Source organism: Silene latifolia, chromosome 6, assembly GCF_048544455.1.
Source record: "Silene latifolia isolate original U9 population chromosome 6, ASM4854445v1, whole genome shotgun sequence".
Taxonomy (NCBI): domain Eukaryota; kingdom Viridiplantae; phylum Streptophyta; class Magnoliopsida; order Caryophyllales; family Caryophyllaceae; genus Silene; species Silene latifolia.
Window position 1 is genome coordinate 46,454,700 of NC_133531.1, and position 25,417 is coordinate 46,480,116.

The 25,417-nt window shown below is 39.1% G+C and overlaps 1 non-coding gene and 1 pseudogene across 1 annotated transcript; both read right to left on the reverse strand.

Moving 5' to 3' along the window:
* Positions 1–839: 839 nt before the first annotated feature.
* On the reverse strand, positions 840–939 carry LOC141589495 (small nucleolar RNA R71; annotated as a pseudogene).
* A 15,204-nt stretch (positions 940–16,143) lies between these two features.
* LOC141588936 (small nucleolar RNA R71) lies at positions 16,144–16,249 on the reverse strand. Its single transcript, XR_012519901.1, has one exon. It is a non-coding gene; the product is annotated as a small nucleolar RNA R71 (small nucleolar RNA).
* Between the last annotated feature and the right edge of the window lie 9,168 nt (positions 16,250–25,417).

Genomic DNA, 25,417 nt, shown 5'->3' on the forward strand with positions numbered 1-25,417 from the left:
AGCTAAGAGGACAAACTTTCATCTCCAAATGGAATCACCTAAATATTAGTTGTATAACTAGAGATATGACTCTCCAAAGTAGGCACTAGCAATTTGAAGTTCTTCCTTTGCTCGCCTAGCTATCTTTCTTCTTTGCGCATCTCAAAATAGCTACATTCCCGCTCCAAATTCACTCTTCCTCCAAATACATGCTAAACGGACGGTAAATGTCTTGATTTCACTACTTCCTCGTCCATTCCTGCAATTAAGACAAAATAAACCAAAGTAGCATATTTGGGGCATTTCGTAGCAATAAACTACGATATTAGCATAGAAATACGTGCATAAATAGGCCAAAAAGACTATATAAAATGCATGTATCAATTGTGGACATTCAACCAAATAACATTGAGTTTCTCAACCCTTTTGCAAGAGAAGGGAGGATAACCCAATTCCAAACCAACCACAAAATCAACCCACAATGCCTAAATTTTCATCTCGTTCCGTACCAACCAAGGAGAACCTACCGAACGGTACTCCTACACCACCACATTTAACCGGTAATTTCATTGACAAATCCGCATTCATACAATTAGTTGAGAGAAGTCAATTTGGAGGGATGCCTAGTGAAGATCCTCATTTACATATGGAGACTTTTTGCGACTATTGTGATGCAATTTCTCAAACCAGAGTTACTCAAGACCGAATCCGATGGGTATTGTTTCCTTTTTCCTTGATCGGTACCGCAAAGCAATGGTTGAAGAGCCTAGACAAGGCTACCCTTGGTATTGATTCATGGAAGAAGTTAGCACTTGCCTTCTACAATAAATTCTATCCTCCGAAGAAGACTAATATGTTGAAAGCCCAAATCACCGGGTTCAAGCAAAGGGATGAAGAATCATTATATGAAGCATGGGAGAGATTTAAGGACACTTGTCATTCTTGTCCACACCATGGACTTAGTGAGTGGTTTCTTGTGCAATAATTTTGGAATGGCTTATATGAAGACTCACGCAATGTTCTTAATATAGGATCCAATGGGAGGTTTACCGAAGTTGATGACAACCAAACATGGGCCAAAATTGAAGAGATGGCGGTTCATAATTCCCAATATAGTAGGCCTCGAAAGGCCACTAGAGGAGGAAAGCATGAGGTGGATTCCATCACACAATTCGGTGCTCAACTAAGCGCTCATATCGACACCATCAATTTGAAGTTTGACAAGGCCATGACTAAGCTTGATGAAGCTTCCAAATCACCCAAACAACATGTCAATGCTATGGTGGCATCATCCTCAATTCCAAATGGAGTATGTGAAAGTTGTGGAACCTTGGGACATGATCAAAATGAATGTTGGGGAACAAATGAACAAGTGAATGTTTTCCACGCATACAAGAATGGTGCCCCTTATTCCAACTACTATAATGAGAATACCAAATTCCACCCAAATCTTTCATACAAGAGCCAAAATGTCCAAAACCCCCAACCAACATACACCCCACCTCCATTGAGAAATCAAGCTCAAAGACCCTTTTTCAACCAAAGCCAAGGATATCAAAATCAAACTTCCTACAACCAATCCTGTAATACCCCGTATTTTATATAATCAATTAAACGGATATTATTATATATTAGTTATTATAGATTTTATATTACTAATTAAGTCGGGTTAATTGTTGAGTCGATAATTACATTAAATTATTTTACTTAACTCGCGTTGTATCGATCTAAGTTAATTGAGACGGGTTTATAGGGAATTAGAAATGTGAGCTAACCCATTTGCCCTCGACCCATTTGAGTTTACCCATTAACAGGTTCAGCCCATTTAACCCTAATTATAACCTAAACACTACAAACCCTTCCCTCACCCGCCTCCCTCACGCCTCCCTCATTTCATCAGCTCAAACTTCAACCTTCACGCAAATCGAGAGAGAGAGAGAGTGTGTGTGGTTGTTGACGGCACAGCAGGGAAGAGCTAGGGGCGATTGTCGACGACCGTGGGTGGCCCTGGTGGCTGTTGTGGTGGCATAAAAGGTAAGAGTTCAACCCCTTTCCTCTGTTTTCGCATTTCTGTCGAGTTGTTGGTTGTTGTTTCGTGACTTAGGGAGGTGAGGCTGGTGGTTGTTGACGGGATAAGGGAATTAGGTGGTAAGTGACGAGTGTAGTGGTGGTGATTAGGGAGGTTTTAGGTGGTGATAGTGGCTGTGAAAGGCAGCGACAGGGGGGGTAACAAACGGGTTTATACATGGTTTTCAGGCGGGTTTAGATGGTTAGGATTGAGGTGGCGCCACCGTGGACTCGGGGGAGGTCAAAACGGCGGCGCTATATCGTCTGGGTTCGTGGGCTGATGGCGAGCAGGTCTGTGGTGGTTTGGCAGGGGATAGTTGTCGGCTGCGGTGGTGGTAAGGAGAGAACAGGGGGTGGTTGGTGAGGCACGGTGCTGAACCAGGCCAAAAGACGGCCCTGGTTTGACTCGCCGGCGACATTGACCCTAGTGGGGGTGGTCGTTGGTGGCTGGGTCAGAGTGGGGGTTTGGACTGGTGGCTGACACGGTGGAGAGGTGGCGCGTGGGAGCGTGGGAGTGCGTGTGAAGGGACGGTGGTTGATGACGGGTTGTTTTTTGCTTTGAAACGATTTCGTCATAGTTTTATCGTTAGATTCGTTAATTAATCGTATTAATTATTTAATTTAATTCCCGAGTCTTTTAAATATTTAGAAACGGGTTTTGAGTCGGGTTTGTTAAAATGGAAAGCTACTATATCGGGAAAGTTCCATTTTAAGAAGTTCTATTTTTAGTAACCTTGCTATTTTGGGAACGGGAATAGTTGCAAGTAAATTAATTATTGTATATATAAGTTTAGGTGACGAGTTCGAGTGGAGTACCTTTAAAGCATCTGCTTATCTGTCTGCTGCTATCATTGAGGTAGGGAAATACACTTGACTTATTATCGTTGATGTTGAATTGTGTTGGCTTGTTTGTGTTTCATATGACCAAACGGTGAACGTTGACTTGATTCGTGGTTGTTGATTTATGTTATGATTCATATACTGGAAGGTGATTGACTGAATTGATCGTATTAAGTATGTTATCACAACATTTGGTAACCGGCATGATTTTATGATTCATCAGTTCAATGATATATATATTGTGTTGCATTAATTTCTTTTGAGCATTCATATGCATTGGAGATGGAGGATGTTGTGGTGATGTGGTGTGGTGATGATGATGTTGTGATAAGGCCCAGGCGGGTTCTGCAGGACTTGCCCTGGTGTCCTCAGCTGCGAGCTGGCAGATCGGCTACGGTCGATATATATATAGTCTACCGGGGATCGGTATGGCTGGGTGTTCCGGGTTATGAGATATGAGATATGAGATATGAGATATGAGTTGAGATGGAGATGGAGGTGAAGGAGGAGCATGCATATCATATTTTGTTGTTTCATTGTATTACCTACTCAACCTCGTGGTTGACCCTGTGTATTCGTGAACACCTGTGATGACCCAAATATTGGCGAGCAGACTTGACAGGTTTAAGAGATAGAACGGGAGCTTGATGGGCGTGAGACACTGGATCGGAAGACTTAGTAGCTAGATCATCATCTAGAAGACTTCACTTTTATTTATGTTAGTTCTTTGTAATTTGACGTAAAAGAGGTTTTGTGATAATTAAGTAAAAATAATTATATAAATTGCCTTGGAGTTTTATTTGTTATTCACTACCTCGGGAAACCGAGATGGTAACAGTCCGGTTTATTAGGGAATGTCTTGCTAAAGGCTCCTTCATAAACCGGGGTGTTACAAAGTGGTATCAGAGCGAACGATCCTCAGGCCTAAACCAATGAGCCCAATGAACATAGGATGTGTCTAATTAAAATGAACCCCTGGGTAGGAACTGATAGGAGCTCATAGTGCGGTTAAGAAGGCGCCCTTAATGCGGACTCTTTTGCCCTCTCAGTTCTGAACTAGGTAACCCGAGATAAATTGAGTGAATGGGGTAGTTAGAAGGAAAACCTTAGATATAATCGAGTTGGTGTATACCTTGAGACCCATATGTTCTAACCATTCTGCAGGACAACGCTACGGTAAGTATTTTGTATGAATGATGACATGATCATATGATGTCGTGGAGATGAGAAATAAATTTCCGTGTTCAGATTGATAATCAATGCAGTGTTGGATTGTGGTAATCGCGAGCGTGAGAATAATTGCGAATTAATAATATTTATCTGGATGGATGTTGAATGATGTGTTGATAGTACTATTAAGTCTAATGATATGCGGTTATGTGATCCCGAAGCCATGCTAGTATAGTATTGTGATAGTAATGAGAAACACTATTGAATTGCATGCTTTTAGTCATAGCAATCGTGATTTAGATGAAAGGAGTAGATTGAGATGCGAAGGGATTCTATGGGGTAGATGTTACGAAGTACACAGTGTGAGATTTAAGTTAGGATGGGTTAGTATCGATAGTATGGTTGTAAGAGTTTGGAACATAGTAAATGAATGACCTAGTGCTGAAACTCGTTTTGTTTGATTTTACTCTTTAATTGACCTCACTGCCATTTCTCTGCTGTTTATTGTCTATGGATGAAAATTTTATGAGAGATAGCCTCGTGAGTTAGTGTTTATTTGGCGTTGGTTTCATGCTTATAGGATATACGGATTAGGAGTAATAAATATTTTAGTGGGCTATGGTCAGGAAGTTCATGTGCAGTGATGTTTTGACAAACGATTTTGTAAAAAAAAAAAAAAAAATCCTCATTTAAATTGTATTAGTAATTTTTGCATAATTCCAACTCCATCGATCAGAAGATTCGCATATGTTTTCAAATTGATAAGCCACGAAAATTCTTGATATCTCTATATTAAATGGTAAGTTTTGCAAACTGACCCAAGTTTTGAACCAATTGCTGTCACATACTTAGTTGGACCAACTGAGTTGTAAAATTCTTTAAAAATGGAATTCTTGTGCTTTAGACCTAATTATTTTTTCCATGTGTTTTTAACTCTCCGTATTTTATAAAGGTAATATGAATCAAGTTTTAATCAAACGGTTATTTGTTCGTGGTCTTTGGAAGTTACAACGTGAATCATGACTTGTAAAATGTGCATTCTATGTTGAGTTTTCATACAATTGTTTGGTTATTTCATGAGCCTTATTAATGTGACTTTATAATGTTTTTATATCATGATAGTAGCACGCATGTTCAGTAGTTATGTATCTTAACAAGTGATAAAATTAAAATTTAGTTGATAACATTGTTGGCATGATAGTATGAGTGAAATTGAATAGCTTAATTTGATTCTTAATCGAGGGTGAAATATTTTATACGAGTCCAGTTGTTTGCATATTTTATATATGTTTGGCATGTTGTAATATCTCTGGTGTGTTCATCATATTTGCATAGTGGTCGGATATATATAAATATAAAACTATATTGTCATATCTTGGTAAAGTTGATGGCGTTAAATGTTAATTTGATTGTTCTAATATACTCGCATGAATAATTATAATAATTATGTTTAAATGTTTACACATGGATGGTAGTAATGAGTATGTCTAAATGTTCACACATGTGGAATGTCATCTGAGTTCTAATGACTTTTATGTGAGTCGGTGTGCCTATAGTTATATTTATTACCTGCATCACATTAAATTATTTCAGTTGAACCTAAACCTACGACATAATAATAAACAGTGTTGTTATTCCTTATTGGATATGTTCGTTATTATATTGTCATTAAATGCTAAAGTGATTCTTGCAATTGCATGGGCGTGATATAAAGGAAACTGTTTGATATAACACGACATTTGACATATCTATATTCTCGGGTCGTTGCTATCAATTATATTCTAATGAAGATTGTTTATGATAACTATGTCGGCAATTATAATGGGATAACTCTTTGATGATTCACATGATATGCATTGGTTTAAATGATAGTCGTTATAGTTACGTTTAATTGAGCCTACAAGTTGCCTAATTATTCAAATCGTGCAAATCTGAGAAGTTGTTCAAGTTGCTAATCTTTTGTCATAGATAATGTTTTACAAGTTATATGATGGTATATGTATATGTTTAGGCTATTTATACGATATCTTTTGTTTTGCTGAAAATGAGTTATACTAAGTTGCTGGACACAATTGAATGATATGGTTGCTAAAATGTTAAACATATGTGTGATATGGAAGTAATGTTGTTGTTGTCATGGATCATATGTTGTTACTTTTATTGGGAAATATGTTTTCAGAATTGATATCGTGCAAACAATAATTTAGCTAATTTAAAATATGAATTATGAGTATGTTGTTGATTGTTTAAATTCATCGGTCTAAATCGTGATCTAAACCAGTGAGTGAGTAAATGGTTGTATGGACATGTCAATAAGAGCCTATGATTGTGATGGATAGTAGTGGTAGATCTATTTTCTGTGATATGTTTACAAATGTGAGAAATTTCTTAAATTGTTTTGTTATTTTTACTCTCGCTCGTTCATGGTCTATAATTGATCATCAAATTTGCTTAATTACATACATGTCCATTGTCCTCGTGCCTGCTCTATCCCAACACCAACTTTGATTATGAGGACCATTAGTTAGTGAGCTATTTTCGTCTTATGCGAGGACGTGGTTGAGTTTTATTTTCTTTATCGAGGTAACACGATTTTACCGTCCCTAATACTTTTATTATTGTTCGGGGTTGTATGTGTATGTGTCATTATTTGTCATCGTTTTATGATATCAAATTATACAGGGTAATTGTGAATTTCTGATGATTGCCATTATTTCGGTTTGCAATTATATAAGTACGTATTATATATCTTATTGTCAAGAAGGGGATTTTGGTGAGATGGGTTGGGTAGATTTGAATGGTATAGAAGTCACCAGAATCAGAGTAAGCGCGACCTAAGGACTGTTATGTTAGAGCTAGTAACACCATGATCGGTCCGTTATGAAACCGTGTAAACCTTTGGCTCCTTTCTTGTTGTTCTTTTAGTTGGATGTTGTGTTTTTAAGTTAAGCATGAACTAAGTAATAAATGTTACTTGTTGACAATCAGTTAATTCCATAATAATACCTTGTTTCGACTTTAATGTTAATGCGCAATCTCTTATCATGTGTTCTTTTCTGTTACATGTGGTTGATGGTGATTTTGTTGCATATGTATATGAAGCTGAAAAGAGGTTACGAGGACGTAACCATGTTTCTAGTTGGGTAGGATTGTAAAATCTTAAGGTTTATGTGGCACTTGTTTGTAGATTGTAGTTTTGATCAAGTTGATGTTTCGTTGTGGGGTACCTATGCAAATGAGTTCTATATGTTTTGTTCCTACTTCTGTTAGTTGGTTGATGTGTAAAAGGAGAGTGTAGTTAAACTACTGGTATTGAGTTATGAGTTATGGGGCCTGTGAGCCGAGTTATGTTTACGGTCCAGTGTTGTAGATACCCGTATCCGTCGATATTGGAATTTATGGAGAACCCGACAAACACTCGATGATGATAGGACACATGTATTCTTTAGTTGTCATTTGTCGTTATTTGGGGTCCGTTTTACGATGTAGAACGAGCGTTGTCGACGGAGTATTTTATTAATTTAAATGATATTTAAATTAAATGTTTTTTTAAGTGAATTCATTTTATTTTACTTTATTTTGAATTTATTTTCTCAAAGTTTATTTTGTTGAAAATAAAATAAATATTTGATTTGAAAAATCATTTTATAATCGTTTATTTTAATGTGTTAATCGATTTGAAAAATCGATTTAAAAATCGAAAAAAACTCGTTTTGAACACGTGTTTTGGAGCTCGATTATAGCTCGGTTTTTGAGCCCGTTTTCTTTACGAATTGGCACGAATCTCGAGTACACTAACCAACCTAAGCCTCTACCCATCCAACCCCAGTTCGAACCCCATATCCACGGCCCAAATCCCGTCCCAAATCACCCCCAAACAGCCCGCATACACAAAGCAGCCCCCCTGTTTTGCAGCTCAAACCCGAGTCCAAAACCCGCTCCAAACACTACCAAAACCCGTGCCCATTAACCCTAACCCATACCCTAGTATCCTACCCATATTACCTTAGCTTAACCACCAAGAAAACCCCTCACAAAGCCTCTCAAACCCTCACCAAAGCTGCTGGACAGCAGCTATGCGCGAACAGGCCCGTCTGCCTCTCTCCCCCCTTTTACCCTACTTTAACTCCTTATAAATACCACCCCTTCACCATACATTCATTCCTCTAAGTTCTCCATACATCCTACCGTCATTCACAAGCTTTAAACCCCAGAAACAAACCCTAATTGCCTCTCAAAAACCCTCCACAAAACCGACATACAAACTGAGAATCAGTTTGTGTGTCCTCTTTGAAACCTTTCGTTCTCCCATCAAACCTCCATTAAAATTCGAGTTTCTTGTTCCAAATTAACCATACAACATCCATCCACACATTAGACAAAGATTTATGAGCCAAATTGCCCTTGAGAGTACACGAATTCCCTCGAAAAACAGAGTGTTATACACTCTGTTTTTGCGGCTTTCCCTGTCTGTACAGTTCTGTTTGTGCTCGTTTTTCGTGCCCAATAACTCAAAACAAGCAGGGATTGTTTTACGATCTCTGTTCTCCTCTCTTTCTAGTTTTCAAAACATCTTTTAAATCGAATTTTCACCGTGAAACGACAGAGAAATCGCTGTTTGAAAGTTGCTGTCCAGATTTGCAAAAAACGTGTTGTTTGCTTTGTTTCTTCGTCGACGACGGCCTCTCGAGATAAAATCTACCATCGATTACGACCCAAGACGGTGTCAACGATACATGTAGGTTGAGGGTGCATCAAATCCTCCTCTTTCTTCCCTTTATTTCGTTTTTTATGTTTCTTTTTTTATTGTTTCGTTTTATTTCGTTTATCGTTTGTATTTATCGTTTAAATTAACTATGAAACTAGTTTAGTCCGAGTATGAGTTAAAGTACCACCATGAACACCCGCGTTGACTTGAGATGGGAAAGAAACCGCTACATCAGTCGGTCGTACACCCTCGTCTCATTTACATATCCTCGTGTTCAAGGTAGGGCATAAATAAAACGGATTTTTGACTTCGCTCTTCGCTTTTGACCCCTCTCTTCTCTCGTGTGATTCGACCTACCCCTGGACCATTTATATGTTAATACGACCTCTGATTGTTAACATATGACTTATTTAGACGACATTCGATCATTTAAATAACCTAATTAGACATGTTAGGGTGCTTCGACATAGCTTTTAAAATCAATCGACAATTCAGAACTTAATGAACGCATCTCTCTCTTTCACCTAATTTCTCGCTAGTATAAGAGTGCGTGACTAGCACCTTCTTATTAACACTCGACGAGTTAATTTAATTAGCGAACTTGACCTAATTTGACCCCTTAGGTCGTGTAGAACACCCGGTTTTAGGCGAAGCCTTCTGACCTCTTTTTGTCATCGATTTCTAATGTATTTTCCGCATCGCTTTGAAAATCCATCTAACCTAATGAATCTAACCTAGGAACTAGGATAGCCGTGTATGAGGTCGTGTTTGGCCGTGTCTTTTGTATCCCTTTTCTCGTTTTTTATCTTAGTCTCATTGTTTGTATCTTGTAATCAATTTGTGTTTATCGAGTCGCGTTTTGTAACTTGTTTGTAATTAGTTCTCCTTTATCGAGTCAAACGATTTCTGAAAACCTTAGTCTTGTTTAGTTAGACGGTTGTGCCCCAATGCAAGTGAGAGCGTAGTAAATCGCATGTTGTTTAAAGCAACATGGCCCGATTTATGCTAATGCATGCTTTGGTGTGTGACCCAATGTCTAATTCGATAAGATTAAGTGAAAGCACGCATTACGAGGAGTGACCCAAGGCCGTGAGTCATGTAGGCCGTGAGTCACCCCTTTGTGCACGTTTTCCTAGGCCGAATGGCCATGTGTCGTGTATGGTGTCGTATATAGCAATTGTATTTAGATCGAGTTTTATCTTTAATTTATTGTTGTGTCGGCATGAAATGCCTGGTTTGTAATAGGTAGATCCCACGGCTCCCCCATTCCCCCTTAAGCCTTGTTTGCTTTGTTTTGTATGTTGTTAGATTAATCAACCCACATGCTAAATTACAACTTTGACAAAGTTAGTTTAGTTGCATCTAAATCGACATAGAAACTTCACATGTTAGGGTTTTAAAACGATGTTTGCATATCATATATCGTAGTAGCTATGACCTTGTTTGAAATCCGATACTTGACTTAGTAGAGGCCGTTATTGACGGGCGGGGTTAGGTGTCCTTATGGGCTTCCTAACACGTACCCTCACCCCTTACTCAAGATCTATGGTTTGTGGATCCGTCTAAATACCATTGGATTACGAGAGTCATTCAAATCGAGTGATATAGGGTACAAGTCTTTATCTTTAATCACTCGTAGTCGATTGGCTTTATGCTTTTCGATGAAAGGTGTAAAGTTGACTTGAACGGTTCCAAGTTCCCAAAAAACTTGGTGGCGACTCTAATTTGCCTTAATTCGATTCGAAAGAACCTCGAGTCGATTATGCCTAGTGTGGATCCCGCGGACGCAGTTCCCGAGGGCCTTGTCCACAAGTGTGACCATGGTTATTGAATTACTTGAGTTTGAGAACGGAATTTAGATGGAAGATGACGGTGTTCTCGTGGTGATTATTTAGTTGTTATACATTATGTTCTCAGGTAGTTATTAGTTGTAGTTAGTTGGGTTAAGTGAAGATGAGTTAAACTTCGGGACGAAGTTTATTTTTAGGAGGGCAGAATGTAACATTTTGTGTCTGTTATGTTTAATTGATGTGTCAAAAGTGGGTGTTAACTGTGTTAGAAATGCGTGACGTCCGTGTGTACGATATACAATACCCCTTCTGATGTTTGAGTACGGGAGCGAACTTCGGGACGAAGTTCATTTTAAGGGGGGAAGACTGTAATACCCCGTATTTTATATAACCAATTAAACGGATATTATTATATATTAGTTATTATACATTTTATATTACTAATTAAGTCGGGTTAATTGTTGAGTCGATAATTACATTAAATTATTTTACTTAACTCGCGTTGTATCGATCTAAGTTAATTGAGACGGGTTTATAGGGAATTCGAAATGTGAGCTAACCCATTTACCCTCGACCCATTTGAGTTTACCCATTAATAGGTTCAGCCCATTTAACCCTAATTATAACCTAAACACTACAAACCCTTCCCTCACCCGCCTCCCTCACGCCTCCCTCATTTCATCAGCTCCAACTTCAACCTTCACGCAAATAGAGAGAGAGAGAGAGAGAGTGTGGTTGTTGACGGCGCAGCAGGGAAGAGCTAGGGGCGATTGTCGACGACCGTGGGTGGCCCTGGTGGCTGTTGTGGTGGCGAAAAAGGTAAGAGTTCAACCCCTTTCCTCTGTTTTCGCATTTCTGTCGAGTTGTTAGTTGTTGTTTCGTGACTTAGGGAGGTGAGGCTGGTGGTTGTTGACGGGGTAAGGGAATTAGGTGGTAAGTGACGAGTGTAGTGGTGGTGGTTAGGGAGGTTTTAGGTGGTGATAGTGGCTGTGAAAGGCGGCAGCGACAGGGGGGGTAACAAACGGGTTTATATATGGTTTTCAGGCGGGTTTAGATAGTTAGGATTAGGGTGGCGCCACCGTGGACTCGGGGGAGGTCGAAACGGCGGTGCTATGTCGTCTGGGTTCGTGGGCTGACGACGAGCAGGTCTATGGTGGTTTGGCAGGGGATAGTTGTCGGCTGCGGTGGTGGTAAGGAGAGAACAGGGGTGGTTGGTGAGGCACGGTGCTGAACCAGGCCAAAAGACGGCCCTGGTTTGACTCGCCGGCGACAGTCGACCCTAGTGGGGGTGGTCGTTGGTGGTCGGGTCGAGTGGGGGGGTTTGGACTGGTGGCTGACACGGTGGAGAGGTGGCGCGTGGGAGCGTGGGAGTGCGTGTGAAGGGACGGTGGTTGATGACGGGTTGTTTTTAGCTTTGAAACGGTTTTGTCATAGTTTTATCGTTAGATTCGTTAATTTATCGTATTAATTATTTAATTTAATTCCCGAGTCTTTTAAATAATTAGAAACGGGTTTTGAGTCGGGTTTGTTAAAATGGAAAGCTACTATATCGGGAAAGTTCCATTTTAAGAAGTTCTATTTTTAGTAACCTTGCTATTTTGGGAACGGGAATAGTTGCAAGTAAATTAATTATTGTATATATATGTCTAGGTGACGAGTTCGAGTGGAGTACCTTTAAAGCATCTGCTTATATGTCTGCTGCTATCTTTGAGGTAGAGAAATACACTTGACTTATTATCGTTGATGTTGAATTGTGTTGGCTTGTTTGTGTTTCATATGACCAAACGGTGAACGTTGACTTGATTCGTGGTTGTTGATTTATGTTATGATTCATATACTGGAAGGTGATTGACTGAATTGATCGTATTAAGTATGTTATCACAACATTTGGTAACCGGCATGATTTTATGATTCATCAGTTCAATGATATATATCTTGTGTTGCATTAATTTCTTTTGAGCATTCATATGCATTGGAGATGGAGGATGTTGTGGTGATGTGGTGTGGTGATGATGATGTTGTGATAAGGCCCAGGCGGGTTCTACAGGACTTGCCCTGGTGTCCTCAGCTGCGAGCTGGCAGATCGGCTACGGTCGATATATATATAGTCTACCGGGGATCGGTATGGCTGGGTTTTCCGGGTTATGAGATATGAGATATGAGATATGAGATATGAGTTGAGATGGAGATGGAGGTGACGGAGGAGCATGTATATCATATTTTGTTGTTTCATTGTATTACCTACTCAACCTCGTGGTTGACCCTGTGTATTCGTGAACACCTGTGATGACCCAAATATTGGCGAGCAGACTTGACAGGTTTAAGAGATAGAACGGGAGCTTGATGGGCGTGAGACACTGGATCGGAAGACTTAGTAGCTAGATCATCATCTAGAAGACTTCACTTTTATTTATGTTAGTTCTTTGTAATTTGACGTAAAAGAGGTTTTGTGATAATTAAGTAAAAATAATTATATAAATTGCCTTGGAGTTTAATTTGTTATTCACTACCTCGGGAAACCGAGATGGTAACAGTCCGGTTTATTAGGGAATGTCTTGCTAAAGGCTCCTTCATAAACCGGGGTGTTACAAATCCAATGACCAAAGCTTTGATGTTCAAAAAGCGGTCCTCCAAATGCAAAAGAACCAACAAGAATTCTTCACCCAAATGCAAAAAGATAGCAAAGCTAAAGACATCACCATCAACAACATACTTGCCCACACCAAAATGTTAGAAACTCAAATGACTCAATTAGCATCTTCTAGCTCTCAAAGACAAAAGGGTCAATTACCGCCTCAAGGTAACCCCCCAAAACATGGAATGGTTAGTGCCATCCATTTGAGGAGTGGTACAAGATATGGGGGGCCGAAGAGGCCAATTGATAAAGATATTGTGAATGCTAGTAGCAAGCAAGGAGTTGTGGAGAGCTCTAAGGGGGTAGATCCTACCACCCATGAACTTTCAAAGAAGAAGAATGAAGAGAAGGCTAAGGAAAAAGAGCCTATTGTGATTAGACTTCCATTCCCAAGTCGTCAAGCTAAGCCTAAGCTTGATGAGCAACTTGGAAAGTTCATGGAAATTGTGAAGAACTTAGAAGTCTCAATCCCATTCACGGAATTGATCAATCATGTTCCAGCTTATGCAAAGTACATGAAGGATATTCTTACCAAGAAGAAATCCATCCGAAAATTGGAGACTATTACCTTTACCAAAGTGAGTAGTGCTATTCTTCAAGGGAGTTCCCCTCCAAAACTCAAAGATCCGGGAAGTTTTTCTATTCCATTTACCATTGGCGGCACTACAATCAACAAAGCATTACGTGATCTTGGAGCAAGTGTAAGTGTCATACCATACTCGGTATGTAAGAGGCTAGGAATAGGAGAGCTCAAATGCACCAACATTACTCTTCAAATGGCGGATCGATCAACAAAGATACCTTTAGGGGTATGGGAGGATGATACGTGCAATTTATATAGACTTTTTAGCCTTTTATTACACGCATTTCTATGCCATTTTCATTGCTTTGTATTGCAAAATGCCCCGAATTAGCTACTTTGGTTTGTTTTGTCTTAATTGTAGAAAAGGACCTAAAAAAAGTGGAATCGCACCTTATTCATCCCACTTAGCATGCATTTTAAGGAGACGGAGATTTAGAGCAGAAGTCGTACCTCGGGAAGCGTGAAGGAAGGTCCTAGGAAGCTAACCAACGATTGTCAAGGCTGTTTTCAGTGGATATCTACTCGATCGAGAGCTTTTAGAGGTCGATCGAGTAGTTTGGCAGCTGTAGGTGGGCGATCGAGTAGTTCTTGAACTAGATCGAAGGGGGCTAATTTGGAAGTGTTCGATCGAGAGCTGCTTTTGCTCGATCGAACGGTTTTCCTGAATATTCACTCGATCGAGTAGTTTGGAAGGGCTCGATCGAGTGACTAGCTATTTTACACGGGCTTCTTAATCCGTGTTTAGGTTTATTTATGTTAATAATTACTTCCCTATATAAAGGAAGTCGAGATTTGGTCATAATTACGTTTTGTTACTCATACTTTACTCTGAATCTCTTTTTCTCTTCTAATTACTGCTGTTACTTTTCTTTACGCCGGATTCGCTCTTTTGTAATCTTTCATTAGCCTTAATCTCAATCTAATTCCATGCTTGCCCTTAATTATTGTTCTACTTTGTCTTTTGTTCTTTAATTCTTATTGTTATCATTGTTAGTGTATGCTTCATCTTCTTAATTTCTTTATCATGTCTCCTATTAGTATATTCAACGTTGTTATTGTTAAATCTGATAGCATGAGTAAATAATCCCCTCTATGTTAGGATTAGGGGAGCCATGGTAGTAAAGTGACGATGTTGTGAATAGGCTAGATGATTAACTGTGAGAATCTGTGACCATAGCAATATAACTGTAATATGTTTAGTTGAGTGCACGCTTCTAAATAACTTTAATTTGGTTAAATTCGCTCCTAGATCGGAAGATTGGAATGAACAGACCTGCTATGAATAGTAGACTACCCTAATGAGGACGGAAGTTAAGTTAGTTGTAATCTAGGGTGGATAGCGGACCGGAAGGACCTTTCCCTTGCCCTTCTCGCAGTAAATTGTCTAGACTATTTATGACTGAGTTAATTAACTGCCACGGTGAACCGAAATCTTGACATGTCTCTCCTTATCTGATTAATCTTAGCTTTTTCTTGCCTTTATTGCTCTCTACTTTATTTCTCTTGCTTTACATCTTTAGTAGTTTAGAAAACAAATTCAAAACCCCCAATTGTGACCCGACGACGTTTTAGCGAGATAGATACTTAGCCTCCCTGTGGAGATCGACCCTACTTACCGCTAGCTTCTGTTAGTTATACTTAGGTATTTATTTTTGGTACCTAACGACGATATCAAATTTTGGCGCCGTTGCCGGGGAGGCAATAGCCTATTTGTCTATTGTTGTTTCGTTTGTCTTTCAGTCTCAGGGAATTTTTAATTCCTTGAGACAGTTCTTATTTATTTTCTCTAAAGCTGTTTATGCCCAGGTCTAACAGGTGAGAGTTAGTTCCAGATGATCCTGAACCAGAGAGGACCTTTCGTTATAGACAGAGACTGTAGAGAAAGATTCAAAAGGAAGCCTTGAGTACTTTTAAACCTGAGCTAGAACACTTTCTGTTTGTAGAAGACCCGTCTTGTGAAGAAGATAATTCTATTTCTGCCATAAGTCCAATGAAAATGCCTAATATCGCGAGTCACTAGAGCCCACAGCTGCCTCAATTCCTAAAGGTTTCAAACTTGCGACCGAAGATGGGAATACATTTGACATTCGGCCGTCCTACATCAATCTGGTTGAACGGAACCTGTTCCGAGGTGTGGCGGGTGATGATCCGCGGAAGCACATGGAAGTTTTCACTGACTATTGCTCTACCATTCCCGCTACTAAGGGAGTGACCCAGGACAAGATTAAGGAGGTCCTATTTCCTTTCTCTTTGACCGATGGAGCCCGTGAATGGCTCACAGATCTTGACAGAACTGCAGCCGGCATTACTGACTGGGAGAGTTTGGCCCTTGCTTTTTATAAAAGCTATTTTCCTCCACAACGAACTAATCAGCTGAGAGGGAAAATTACAAGTTTCAAGCAGACACCAGATGAAAACTTGTATGAAGCATGGTGCCGGTTTAAGAAGTTGGTGAGGTCTCTTCCTCATCATGGTTTTGATCAGTGGTTCTTATGCAACCGGTTCTATAATGGGTTGTATGATGACCATCGTTCTATCTTAGACACCTCATCGAATGGGCGATTTCAGAAGAATAATGATGATGACAAGGGATGGGGCATCATAGAGGAAATGGCTACCCATTGTGCTGAGTATGGGAACCCGAGAGGAGGTATTCGGACAATTAATTATGTTGATAGTGCAGTTGTGGCTCAGTTGGAAGCTATGAATGCCCGTTTTGACAAGTTAGAGTTACAGCATGCTGGTGATCAACAGACGGTTCACTTGTTGACTAGACAAGAAACCGTTTCATGTGAGAGGTGCGGTATTAATGACGGTCACACTGCTGTTGACTGTCTAACTGAGAAGGAGCAAGTGCTTTATATTCAGCAATATAGGCAAGGTGGCTCTTATTATAACAATCAGGGTGGAGTCCATCCTAATTTGAGATGGACTAGTCAGAATGTGTTGAATCCGACACCTCCACCGCAGCAGCAATTATCTTACATCCCTCCTCACAAAGCTCAACAAGGCTTTCAAAAGCCTCCATCCTTTCCACCGCCGCAACAAGGTGCTTCCTCAAGTGGTGTTAGCGAAATGACCGAGTTGAAGTCAATGATACAAGCATTGACTGTTCAGTTGCAGAAGAGTGACGAACAAAAAGATGCGTCGATCAAGTCACTCGAGTCCCAGATAGCTCAAATCGCGGCTAACCAATCTTCAAGGAAGCCGGGTCATTTACCGTCTCAACCTGACAAGAACCAACATGAGACGATTAATTTGATAAACTTGCGAAGCGGTCTTTCCTATGAAGGACCCAAAATGTCGACTGATGAGGACATATCAGACCCGAGATCCGTTGTTGCTAAGAGTGAACAGTTGTCAAATGACGAATCCATGCTGAATCCAAGGAAAATACTCGATCGACTCATTTCTGGTGGCCGATCGAGTAGAAATGCTGAGAATATTACTCGATCGAGTGAAGCTGTTGGTCGATCGAGTAAGGCTGATTAAGAAGAATTCGATCGAGTAGAGTATAGTCCTCAATCGAATGAAATTGCTGAGAAAACAGCTCGATCGAGTGAATTCATATTTCGATCGAGTGATGCTGATAAAGAGGACTTCGATCGAGTTGTTAATTATGATCAATCGAATGATATTGCTGCTAAAAGACCTCGATCGAGAGGAAAAAGGGGTCGATCGAGCAAGAAAGATGACGAGCCTGTTGAGACGCTGTCAGAAAGAAATTGGGGGTTGGAAATTCCCATCACGGTTGCCTTTCCAAGGCGATTGCAGAAAAAGAAGGTCGAACAACAATTCGGGAAATTTGCTAATTGTGGGATTTATCTGTATGAATCCCTTTAAGTTCAAGGATTATAACGAATTTAATGAAGATGATCACTAGTCATAAAATAAAATTACATAAACAAAAGTAAAGGATTCAGAAATAACCTTCGGTCCTAGCAAATACGGCCTAAGAACAATATCAAAATAGATATTCGCCTATCAGTTGCACCCAAGACGATATGAGATATGCCCTTTTGATTATGCTAGAATCAATCCAAAATTTTCTGTAAAATTTAGGTTGTTTTGTGTTTTTTTTTTTATGAGAGGAGGCAAGAAAATGAGCAGAAAAATTAGGTTAGAAAAATTCACCCATCTCCCCTCTTAAACCGTGTGTTAGGGTAGATTAGGGTGGATTTTTTCATCCTCTAATTTCAGCCCAATTACCGAAATAAGGAGTATTATTTCCTTATTTTGGTTATTCCAAAAATGTATAAAATGTGTTAAATTGTCATCTAGTGAGGATCGAACCCATGACCTCTTGGTTTGTGTACCCTCACTATTACCACTATGACACATTCATCTTGTTGATATTAAATATAACCGATTACATTTAATTATGAATTAACAGATTAATTCGTTCAAGCTAACATTACATACATTTAATTAAATATAACTTATTATATTTAATTTACGAATTCACAGTTAATTCGTCTCAACTAATATTATTTAATCTTCATTAAATAATTGTCTCATCAACACATTGACTAACTGTTTAGTCATATTAGGCATCAATGTGATCATATTTCTATAACCACATCTCTCAAACACATCCTATAGGTGTGACCTTTAGGGACCAGTTGATCACCGCCATCTGTATGATAATAACGTCAAACTTTCTAGCAAGCCAACCACTATTAGGTAAACGTTAATCAACTGATTAAATATACGAAGTATACCCTTGTGAACCTGTAAGAGATTTACAAATGTTATCACACTAATTTGTGGAGGACACAAGCTCCAACAAACTCCCACTTGTCCTCACAAGTGTATGTGCGATAACCGATTCTCATATCCTAAAATTTCTCCCACTCAATGTAAAACAATTTGCAAATCCGTATTCACAAAGGTCGTATTTTACAAGCGATCATCATCAAGAGTGGTTTCCCCGACTAGAGAGTAACTTAACTGATAAACGAATCATCATTCGAGCATGGCCATGCATTTCAGTTACAACTCCTCGAGTGGCCCTGAGAAATAACTATACCTGATAAGGGTTGGATATTTTCCTCAACTCGAATCCTGCGAGATGTAAGCACGATGAAATGACCCGGAAAAAATCTACTTAGCCTCCGATTCACGGCGGATCGTGAGAAAGAAACCAAAGTCACCCAAAACCTGCCTTAATCTCAAGAGACAGTCGATAGTCAAAAGAATCGACTCTAGGAACACAATGGATGTCCTATCCACGACCCGGCACCGAATGTTTTTAAACATTTAGGACTCCATTATGTTGTCACAAAAAGTTGTCCTACGAGGTATCGTTATAATCTCGCATCTGTGATCGATCAGTCAACCGTTTGACTTATGGCTCGTTGAACCCACCATTAATCGACTGCACAATATAATAGCCGGAGTTATCAGCTCACATTGGCGATTACGGACCAAAACAAATATAATGTAATTCAGTTCACTTTGTGGCGTTCAATGTTGTCAGTACAATCCACATGAAAAACAAAATATTATAAAAACGATGAAGTTATAAATAGTTTATGAAAAAGATAACGTATCGAATTCATAATCAACTACTATAACTCAGGTACACGTTTAATTCTCATGGAAATAACGTGCCCTCCATGATTATCATATTTCAATGGCTCAGTAGTAGAATCTGCTACAACTTCCTGTTGGAACTATTCCAATTGACCAAAAGACCATTAAGAGTAAGAACGAATCTAGACCGAGATTTCTAATCATCTCGATCCGTTTGGAAGCTAGCATCTCACAGAATCGATTGCGCATAGCTTAGTATCTCCTCCATAAGTCAATACCATATCCTTAGTCCTCCGTAGGTACTTGAGGATATTTTTAACAGCTATCCAATGTGTTTCACCTGGATTCTTTTGGTACCGACTCGTCATACTCAATGCATATGCCACGTCTGGACGTGTGCATATCATGGCAAACATGATTGATCCTATTGCAGATGCATAAGGAACACGACTCATGCGCTCAATCCCTTCAGGCGTCGTGGGTGACTGAGACTTGCTCAACTGCATCCCAGACGTCATTGGAAGGTTCCCCTTCTTGGAGTTGGTCATGCTGAACCTCTCAAGAATCTTATCCAAATAAGACTCCTGACTAAGTGATAACATCCATCGTGATCTATCTCGGTAGATATGGATTCCCAAAATGCGCTGTGCCTCACCCAGATCTTTCATCTGGAAATGGTTCTTCAACCATCCTTTTTACCGAATATAGGAGAGGAATGTCATTCCCAATCAAGAGTATGTCATCGACATACAATATCAAGAATACAATCTTGCTCCCACTCGACTTGATATATAAGCATGGTTCCTCGACCGATCGAGTGAAACCATACTCTTTTATCATCTGGTCGAAACGATGATTCCAACTCCGAGAAGCTTGATTAAGTCCATAAATGGAGCGCTTAAGCTTGCATACTTTCTTAGGATGTTCAGGATCTATGAAACCTTCGGGTTGCACCATGTACAACTCTTCCTCCAAATAACCGTTTAAGAAGGCGGTTTTCACATCCATTTGCCAAATTTCATAGTCATGAAAAGCGGCAATCGCTAAGATTATCCGAATGGAACGTAGCATGACTACAGGTGCAAAAATCTCATCATAATGCAATCCGTGCACTTGAGTGAAAGCTTTTGCCACTAGTCGTGCCTTATAAGTATCTGGTTGCGCGTCTACAGAATGCTTTATCTTGTAAAGCCATTTGCACTGTAGAGGTTTTACCTTATTAGGTAAATCAATTAGATCCCATACGTTATTCTCATACATGGAGTCCATCTCGGATTGCATGGCTTCGAGCCATAGCTTTGAGTCGGAACAGGTCATGAAACCTTTATAGGTAGCGGGTTCATTACTCTCTAGGAGCAAAACGTCATTCTCCTCGACCATACCAATGTATCTGTCCGGAGGATAAGTGACTCTACCCGACCTCCTATGTTCCTCAGGAATATTAACCGTATCATCCGTTGGAGGAAAAACTTCCTCTATTTGTTCCTCGGTTGTTGGTTCTGGAATCTCCGACAGCTCGAAGGTTCTATTACTTATCTTGTTCTCGAGAAATTCTTTCTCTAAGAACGTCGCACTAGCCGCAACAAAAACTCGATGTTCGGTAGGCGAATAGAAGTAATGACCAAATGTTCCTTTTGGATAACCTATAAAGTATGTCTTGACCGATCGCGGGCCGAGCTTATCCTCGTGTCTCCACTTGACATATGCCTCGCAGCCCCAAACCCGAATAAAGGACAAGTTAGGGACCTTTCCCCTCCACATTTCATATGGAGTCTTGTCGACAGCTTTAGTCGGACTTTGGTTAAGTATAAGAGCAGCTGACAAAAGAGCAAAACCCCATATTGAATCAGGCACTACCGTGTGACTCATCATGGATCGAACCATATCAAGTAAGGTTCGATTTCTCCGTTCGGACACACCATTTAATTGAGGTGTTCCAGGTGGAGTTAACTGCAAAACGATTCCACAGTCTTTAAGGTGTTGATCAAACTCATTTGAAAGATATTCGCCACCCCGATCTGAACGGAGTGCTTTAACCTTTCTACCCAATTGGTTTTCAACCCTGTACTGGTATTCCTTGAATTTCTCAAAGGACTCACTTTTATGCTTCATTAAGTAGACATATCCGTATCTACTCAAATCGTCCGTGAAAGTGATAAAATATCCATAGCTATCTCTAGCGGTAATTGACATAGGTCCACAAACATCAGTATGTATGAGCCCTAATAGGTCACTAGCGCGCATTCCTACACCTTTGAAGGAAATTCGAGTCATTTTGCCAATGAGACATGATTCACACGTGCCATATGTAGAAAATTTGAATGCGGGAATAGTCCCATTATCGACGAGTTTCTTTACACGTTTCTCATTTATGTGTCCCATTCGGCAATGCCATAGATAGGTTTGATCTTTGTCACCAACCTTTAATTTCTTATTATTCACGTGTAATACTTCCGTGGTTTGATCTAAGATGTAAATTCCATTCATGGAAACTGCTTTGCCATAAATCATTTCATTAAAAAGAAAATACAACTATTATCCTTTATTGAAAATGCAAAACCGTCTATATCGAGTACGGAAATAGAAATAATGTTCTTAGATAAACTGGGTACATAGTAACAGTCATTTAAAAATAACTCAAAACCACTAGGGAGTTGGATTACATATGTTCCCTTCGAGACAGCAGCAACTCTAGCTCCATTCCCGACTCGCAGGTCCACATCACCCTTTGCGAGAGGTGTGATGTTCTTTAGGGCCTGCAAATTATTACACAGATGAGAACCACAACCAGTATCTAGTAACCAAGTTCCGAAACTTGTATGGTTAATCTCAATCATATGAATATAAGATGACATACCAACAGGAACGACGCGGCCTGCTTTAATGTCCTCACGGTACACGGGACAGTTCCTCCTCCAATGTCCAGTCTTGTGACAATGGTGGCACTCAATGTCACCGTCCTTGCTCTTTGTCTTGCCCTGTGAGCCACTAGTCTCACCTGGCACACTCTTGCCGTTTCTTGGCTTTTTAAACTTTGGCTTACCTACAGCTAGGTCGCCATGAGCCTTGCCCTTACCTTTACCCTTGTTTGAAATCATGAGAACATCCTGCTTCATGCTCCCACTCAATTTCATATCCTTCTTGGTCTGTACGAGAAGGGAGTGTAGCTCATGAGGACTCTTTATCAAGTCATTCATGTAGTAGTTCGCCCTGAAAAGGGCAAAACCATCATGAAGAGAATGAAGCATTCGGTCAATGACAATGCTCTCACTGATTTTACAATTGAGTGCCTCCAGCTTCTCGACATTCTCAATCATGTGAAGAATGTGTGGGCTAACCGGTTGGCCCTTCTGGAGTTTCGCATCAAAGAAGCGACAGGTATGCTCATATGTAATGATTCTCGGTGCTTTTGAGAACTCGTTCGTGAGCGTGGTGAAAATCTTGTTCGCACCTTGGGCAATGAAGCGTCTCTGCAAATTGGTTTCCATTGCAAAGATGAGTACGTTCTTTATCGCACCCGCTTCCATAGCGAAATCACTATAAGCGAGTGACTCGTTGACTCCTGCATTGGGGCCTGGGTTTACGGTATTGGCTCGATTAAGTACCGAGCTTACCGTCGCAATGGCAAACATTCCGTAGTCTTTGCCTCCCCGATCCGCAAAGTTGGACCCGTCATTTTTTAGACGTGTGAACTGATTCATGTTGTCCATAAAAACTTTCAGCCAGGACGCGCGATCAAGTGTGGCACTTGGCATTGGAATTTCGTTATTTCCAGCCATTTGTTGTAATAGTAATATAAACGTGTTCTATCTTTGCGAAAAGAAGAATGAATGATAAGCCTATGCATCGATTTGATTTTTAAGTCTAATGCAATCTTTGTTATAACGCGAAGACTCATGCATTTATACAATTGACCTTCCTCAAGAATTATATAAATGATCCCAAGACTCAATTTCTGTAAATTGATAAGCCCACCTCTTGGCTAATTCTACCTTTAGAATTCTTGGTCGATAAATTTCTCAGAAATTCTATCTTTAGTCCATTATAATCACGAGAAACTCTTCGGACTATAATGTTGAGATAAACTAAGTCAACACAAACTACTTACCCAACGTAGAAGGGGTCATATTATGCCTACCGATGAAGAAGGGATTCATAGTTGTTTGCCCTTATAAAGACTAATCTCAATTTCCGTTTTAGAGGAAGATCCCATCAACTTTATTTTAATTCATTTTAAGTGAACTAATATGTAGCATGCGTGAATAAATAAACTAAGGTGATGGCTTAATAAACATGTGACATCTGTATGTCTATGAAAACTAACATACAACCTATATGTGTCAATTTTCATGCATTTTAGTAGTAGGTGGTTTGGTTTAGGCGGAATATGATGCATTAACTAGCATGTGAATGAAAAACAATAAGAATAGTAAAACGTAAAAACAATAATAAAGTCCTAGTGTAGCCTATCCTATCAAAATGAACAATAAATACAAGTTTGGAATCCATCCTTGGACCCGAGAAGCTTGTCTTGATGTTCCATCTTGATCCATGTAGCGGGAGTGAGCTCCAATCTCCATCTTTAGTCTTCTTTTGAAAAATACAATAAATAAAATTTACATAATAAACCTATTTATTACATTCTAATTTCAAAAACCCGAAACTAAAGAAAAATAAAGGAGATTCGAGATCTCATAATAACATAAAAATTATGTTTCCTTCATTACGAAAACATAATTTGACTAAGGCCACACTAAGTATTACAAATTACAACCGATTGCAAAAATACGTAAATTAAACCATTCAAACGATTCATTCAACTAAATAAAATGCATCAACTAAAAAAAATTAAACATGCAAGACATAATTCTTTAATTATGTAGATTAATTTTATCCAAACCACCCATTTAAATTATCAAATTAAGTGACAATTCCTCAATTAATCACATTAATTTCAATCTTAATTCATATTAAACTTGTAATATGAATTTAATCCGTCAAAATTTTAAACTGCTTTAAAATGATTAGGTATCCATGAATTATGAACCGCTTCACAATAATTAATTGGCCACAACAAACCCAAAAAAAAATTTCTTTAAAATTTATCTCGGTAAAAACCGAAACAACCCAAAAAAAACTTTTCTCGATTTTAGAGCTAAAACCGAAAAAAAACAAAATTTTTTTTTTTTTTTTTAAATCTGTCCAGCACGTGAACAGTAAAAGAAACCAAAATTTTTTTATTTTTTTTTACTTTTCTCTCGGCTGGATAGATAAAACAACAAAAACAGCCCGTTTTTATTTCTTTCTTGCGGTTTTTCTGTAAAAACCATAACAAAACAAAAAACATTTTTTTTTTATTCTGGCCACTGTGAACAGTAACCACGTGAACAGTAACAGGAAAAAAAAAATTTCTTTTCTCGGATGCTTTTCAAATCGGCATAAACAAAAACAGCCGTAAAAAACTTTAATCTGTTTTTCAGGAGAAACCGAAAGAAAAAACAGAAAATATTTTTTTTTTTTTAAATTACTGTTCATCCGTGAACAGTAACGGAAACGAAAAAAAAAAAAAATCCACGGCTCAAAAAAAAATCCAGCCGATTACCTTTTTTTCGCAAACCCTAATTATTGTTCACAAACAATTTTATGAAAATCATCAAAATTAAAATTCGTGGCCTTGGATCTGATACCACTTGTGGGATTTATCTGTATGAATCCCTTTAAGTTCAAGGATTATAACGAATTTAATGAAGATGATCACTAGTCATAAAATAAAATTACATAAACAAAAGTAAATGATTCAGAAATAACCTTCGGTCCTAGCAAATACGGCCTAAGAACAATATCAAAATAGATATTCGCCTATCAGTTGCACCCAAGACGATATGAGATATGCCCTTTTTATTATGCTAGAATCGATCCAAAATTTTCTGTAAAATTTAGGTTGTTTTGTGTTTTTTTTTTATGAGAGGAGGCAAGAGAATGAGCAGAAAAATTAGGTTAGAAAAATTCACCCATCTCCCCTCTTAAACCGTGTGTTAGGGTAGATTAGGGTGGATTTTTTTCATTCTCTAATTTCGGCCCAATTACCGAAATAAGGAGTATTATTTCCT